General features: G+C 55.9%; 1 non-coding gene across 1 annotated transcript; it reads right to left on the bottom strand.

The window, feature by feature from the left end:
• Positions 1-5,243: 5,243 nt before the first annotated feature.
• Positions 5,244-5,339, bottom strand: TRNAY-GUA. Its single transcript has 2 exons — positions 5,303-5,339; positions 5,244-5,279 (listed from the first exon to the last, which is right to left on the bottom strand). It is a non-coding gene; the product is annotated as a tRNA-Tyr (tRNA).
• Between the last annotated feature and the right edge of the window lie 640 nt (positions 5,340-5,979).

Here is a 5,979-nt window from a genome sequence, read left to right as displayed (position 1 = left end):
CCTGGAGCTTAAGTAGCAGGCCCTGTCTCGTGCCCAGACTTGCTGCATTGCCCAAGCAGAATAGGGGCCAAAGAGCCTGCTGGCGAGCTCTACGCCCACCTGCCTGCATCCCCATGAGCTGTCAGGAGGGAAAGGGGGCACTGGACTTTGGACAGAGCACCAGGAAGCGGGCTCACCCTTCACCCCCAGCTGGGAGCGCTTGATAATTACAGAATGGTGGTATAATGAATAGCATGCCTGATAATGAATCAGAAGTTTTACTTCTACCTGGCTCACGTTCCCTTTTTTTCCAAGCCAAGAGCTCTTTTGGGCCTGGCTCTTGCACTTCCTTGCTGAGCCACACTACATCCCTCATAAAGCAACACAACCCTCCTAAGAGGCACAGAGGAACATGCCCTTTTGCCAGTGTGACGGGCTAGATGGTTGTGATTAGGCCTACGGGTTTTGAAAGGGCCAAAGATGATTGGAGGACTTGGGATTTCCTCCCCTCACCAATCAGGCCCCAGAGATTCCCCTCCATGTCCCCTGATTGGCCCCTCAGGTCACCTGGAGCAGGATAAGAGGGGCAGCGCAGCTGACTTGGAGGAGACCTGTGAGGGACCAGAAGGAAGGAGCTTCAAAGAGCCGCCAAGAGCTGGGCCAGTGGGTGGGAGCAGTTGCCCCAGAAGAGCCCGAAGGAGTGGGACCTGCAGGCAGCAGTTGGACCCTCAGCACCGCGGTGTGTGGCCAGCAGGAGAGGCTCCCCGCTGGGCTCCAGGATCCCTTATGAGAGGCTGTGGCCAGCAGGAGAGGCTCCCCAGCTCCAGCAAGACGCTTAGCAGTGACCTGAGAGGTTCCCAGCTCTGCTTACAGCTCCTCCAGCAAGAGGCAGGGTAGTTCAATGTGAGACCGGGACTCCGGGAAGGTCAAGACCTCTAGCAGCTTGTGCTAGTGCTGGCACTGGTGGCCGTGTGGTGGAGTTTCTGTCTACCATGTAGGAGATGTGAGTTCAAGTTGGAGTGAGAGAAGTGACATGGAGAAATTCTTGTTGCAGTGGAAGGGCGGCATTGTGTTTGCCCTTTTTTCCCCCTGTAGGTACCTATACCCTATATCTCTTGTTATTTAAGGTTTTGTATTTTATGCACTTTGTATTTCACCAAGCAGTATTGTTTGCTGTGCTTTTTGTTTTTTTATACTTTGTTAAACCGGTCTTTTTGTCAACTGGATGACTATGTCTACAAATGTAAATGCCTAACCTTTATTGAATCCTGCCCGCTCGGGGCATTGTAGTGTCCGCTGTACCTCTGGTTTATGCCTGTTATATTCCCACTACTGTTTTTCCCATTAAAACTCATATGTTTAAGTCCCCATTGGTGATCTGGCTCTGCTGTATAGGGGAAGGAGGATCCCTATATCTCCCACAGCATGCGTGCACCTGCTCTGATTCCTTCAAATGGAGACAGGGTACATCTTGAAGTACCGTCAGGGTTACACCAGTCTCCATTTCAGCTACAGCCGCGGTGTGGGCACACTGGGACAGATGGCAACTCAAACAGCTGGAGAATGCGGACATCGATCCCGCTACTTCTTGCATGCTAAGCGAGTGCACTACCATCTGAGTGAATTCCCCTGCTGCGCTAAGGTTTATTGAGGCCCTGAGAAAATAGAAAATTGGAGGCCCCCTGCCAGGTGAGGGCGGGCTCCCTCTGTGAGTGCCAGGGGCCTGTGGCTGGGCCCACCTGGCCTCCTTGGCACATCTGGGGCAAGCCAGACAACATGCGCACCATCGAGTGTGAAAGTGGACTCAGCCCCAGTTTGAACCCTCTGCCCAGGTGGGTGTCACGTAGCCTGAGCTGCAGTCCCCCAGCATCATTGGATTAGCCAAGGCTGGGGCCAGCTTTGGTGTGGGGCACAAGCTCCACCACCGGACCTGCACCCACCCCTCTGCTGAGCACTCTGCTGGCTTGGTCAGGGTGGCATGGGGATGTCCTGTCCCGTCCCAGCAGCACTGTCCTCAGCCCAGCACAGTCCTTCCATTTCATGGCTGCATCCTTAGCATGTGCATGGAGGATAAAAGGCAGCACAAGCTGCTACGGAAGGCAGGCATTGATCCCACTACTGCTCACACGAAAGCATGCGCTCTGGCATCTGAGCTAATTGCCCTACAGGTTGCATTGGCTTAAGATTAATTGAGTTCCTGGGCAAAAAGAAACTTGGAGGCCCCCCCTGAGCAGGCAAGGGCAGGTTCCCTCTGTGCCTAACAGGGTGCTGTGCCTGGGCTGACCTGACCTGCTTGGCACATCCAGGGTGAGCCAGGGGGTATGATCACCACTGTGGGTCATGCAGCCGGTGCTGTGGTCCCCCAGCATTGTGGGACAGGCTGGGCCAGGGTCAGCTTGGGGTGGGACACACAAGGCTTTGGGCATGCATGATTTCCATTTCTGCCCCTGTGCCAGACCCTTCCTACTGGGAGCCTCCCAGAGCTTGAGCAGTGGGCCACACCTCATTCCCAGCCTGGCGGCATTGCCCAAGCAGAACAGGGGCCAAAGGGCATGCTGGCAAGCTCTATGCACACCTGCTCAGGCCCCTGTTACCTGCCAGGTGGGAAAAGGGGCACTGGACTCTGGGAACATCATCAGGAAGTGGGATCACCCTTCACCAGCAGCTGGGAGGACATGGGAAATCATGGGACAGTGGTGCAATGGATAACAATGGATTTGCTGCATTGCCCAAGCAGAACGAGGTCCAAAGAGCCCGCTAGTGAGCCCAGAGCTCTCTGGTATCTGCTGCTTTCCCTTGCTTGTTGAGCGGCAGAACACCACTGATGCACCTTCTAAGAGGCACAGAGGAACATGACCCATGGCCTGGCCCCCATTTCAGCTGCAGCTGCAGGGCTGGCATCCTGGGACAGGGGGCAAACCAAGGTGCAGTACAATGCAGGCATTGAGGCCACTGCCTCTTGCATGATAAGCAAGTGCTCTCCCATCTGAGCTAATTCCTCAGTTAGGAGAAGATTCCTTGGGCCCCTGGGCTACCAGAAGATTGGAGGCCCCCATCAGGTGAGGGCTGTTATGCAAGGCACGGAGGAAGGTGCTTCACCATTTCAGCGCTGCCTCCTTACCGTGGGCTTGCTGGTATAAAAGGCAACATCTTCTGGTAGAGAATGTGGGTATTGATCTCACCACCTCTCACATGCAAAGCAAGCGCTCTACCATCTGAGCTAATTCCCCAGCTACTATGTTTTTTGGGGGGCACTGGGCAAACAGAAAATTGGAGGCCCCCCTGCAAGGTGAGGTCAGGTTCCCTATGTGAATGCCAGGGGGCTCAAGCCAGAGTCAGCCTTGTGGTGGGGACAGGACACATGAGGCTTTGGACAAAGCCAAAGGTGCCCTCCTCCTAGCCATGTGGCTGGGCTGACTCAACATCCTTGGCATGTCCAGGACGAGCCAGGTGAGTGCTGTGGTCCCCCAGCACAGAGGAACAGGCTGCGGCTAGGGTCCACCTGGATGGTGGGGGGCAGGACACATGAGGCTTTGGGCAGAGCCAAAGGTGCCCTCCACCTAGGCATGATTTCCGTTTCTGCCCCATGCCAGTGCCTTCAGACTGGTGGCCTCCCAGTGCTGGAGCAGTGGGCCCTGTCTCATGCCCAAATTTGCTGGGCCACCCCACCAGGTGAGGGCAGGTTCTCTCTGCGAATGCCAGGGGGCTGTGGCTGGGCCCACCCATCCTCCTTGGCACATCTGGGGTGAGCCAGATGGCATGAGTACTGCTGAGACAAACGTGACACCAGCCCCAGCCCCAGCCTGACCCCTCTGCCCAGCTGGTTCTCAGATAGCCTGAGCTGCAGTCCCCCAGCACCGTTGGATTGGCCAAGGCCAGAGCAAGCTTTGTGTGGGAGCAGAGGGGAGACACAAACTCCATCTCTGGACTCACACCCAACCCTCTGCTGAGCTAGGATGGGAGGCATGGGGTTGTCCTGTTTTGTCCCAGCACATCCACGCCATTTCAGCGCTGCATCTTTAGCATGGGCATGCTGGAATAAAAGGCAACAAGGATTGGAGAACGGGGGCATCGATCCCACTACCTCCCACACACAAAGCAAGCGCTCTGCCATCTGAGCTAATTCCCCTCCACTCTTTATTGGTTTATGATTAATTGGGTCTCTGGGGAAACATAAAATTGGAGGACTCTCACTCAGGAAAGGGCAGGATCCCTCTGTGCCTGCCATGGGGCTGCGGCTGGGTCGACCCAACCTCCTTGGCATATCCAGGGTGAGCCAGGGGGCACGAGCACCACTGAGGGTCATGCAGCAGGTGTTGTGGTCCCCAAGCAGTGCAGGACAGGCTGGGGACAGGATCAGCTTGGGGTGGGGAACACGAGGCTTTGGGCAGAGCCAAAAGTGCCTTCCACCAAGGCATGACTACTCACCCACAGCCGTGCCTCTGCTGGGCCCTCGCCTGGCCCAGACAGGGTAGCATGGGGTTGTCCTGTCCTGTCCCAGCAGCACTGGTGCCAGCAGCGAGCTCTACACTCACCAATCTGTGCCTGCATTAACCCGCCAGGAGGGAAAGGGAGTGCTTGACTAGTGGTGGAGCAGCAGGAAGTGGGTTCACCCTTTACCAGCAGCTGGCAGACCCCTTGCAAAGCCTTGGCCAGTGGTGCACTGGTAGTGTGCCTGTTTATAGCTCAGGAGATTGTTGGTTCAGTGCTGGTATTCATAGTTTCATAGTTTCAGGGTTGGAAGGGACCTAATAGATCTTCTAGCCCGACCCCCCGCCAGGGCACGAGAACAAACCCCCCCAAAAAAATGGGACTCAAATGAGTCCAGCCAGGTAAGTATCCAGCCTCTTCTTAAAGATCCCCAGGGTAGGGGCCAGCACCACCTCCCTTGGAAGTTGGTTCCAGCTCCTAGCCGCCCTAACTGTGAAGTAGTTTTTTCGGATGTCCAATCTGTACCTCCTCTCCATCAACTTGTGCCCATTACTCCTTGTTATGCCAGCAGGGGCTAGGGGAAACAGCGTCTCCCCCAAACCCTTCTGGTTCCCCCTAGTGAGTTTATAGACAGTCACCGGGTCCCAAACCATTCTGGCCAGAGGAACAAGCCCTGGGGTACCCCAATGCTCACATCTCATCAGGTTGAGTATAACCCCTCCCCCACTACACTCTGGGTGTGCCGTGTCAACCAATATTTTACCCATCCATCTCTGCAGGCGTCAATGCTACAGGTGCTTAATTCATTGATGAGGATGGGGTAAAACCATGTCTCCTTTGAGCCGGAATTGAACCAGCGACCTAGGGATACCCACAGGACTAGGAAGTACTTCTACAGTCCCCCGCTCTACCAGCTGAGCTATCAAAGGGACTGATAATTGTAGTAATTGGGTATGACTCATTGCAGGTTTTTCCTGAGACAAGAGTTATCTTTTGCCTACACCTTGCTGTTCTTTTTTTTGCCTGGCCACAAGACACCCCTCATGTGTAGGGCAGGTTTCCCCGGTGCCTGCCATGGGGCTGCGGCTGGGCCATCCTGGCCTCCTTGGCACGTCCAGGGTGAGCCAGGGGGCATGAGCGGCACTGAAAGTCATGCAGCCTGCACTGTGGTCCCCCAGCACTGAGGGCCAGGCTGGGGCCAGGGTCAGCCTTGGAGCATGGGCGTGTGGGACACACAAGGCTTAGGCAGAGCCAAAGACAGCCCCCTACCAAGCATGATTTCAGTTTCTGCCCCTATGCCAGCGCCTTCAGACTGGCAGCCTCCCAGAGCTGCAGGAGAGGGCCCTGCCTCATGCCCAGCCTTGCTGCTTTGCCCAAGCACAACGGGGGCCAAAGAGCCTACTGACAAGCTCTACACCCACCCGCCTGTACCCCGTGAGGTGCCAGGAGGGAAAGGGGGCACTGGACCCCAGGCAGAGCACCAGGCAGTGGGCTCCCCCTTCACCAGCATCTGGGAGCACATGCGTAACCATGGGCCAGTGGCAAAATGGATAATGTGCTTGATTTGAT

This window comes from Alligator sinensis, unplaced genomic scaffold (assembly GCF_000455745.1).
Source record: "Alligator sinensis unplaced genomic scaffold, ASM45574v1 scaffold1054_1, whole genome shotgun sequence".
NCBI classification, from domain to species: Eukaryota; Metazoa; Chordata; order Crocodylia; family Alligatoridae; genus Alligator; species Alligator sinensis.
This window is presented reverse-complemented; position numbering and strand designations above follow the sequence as displayed.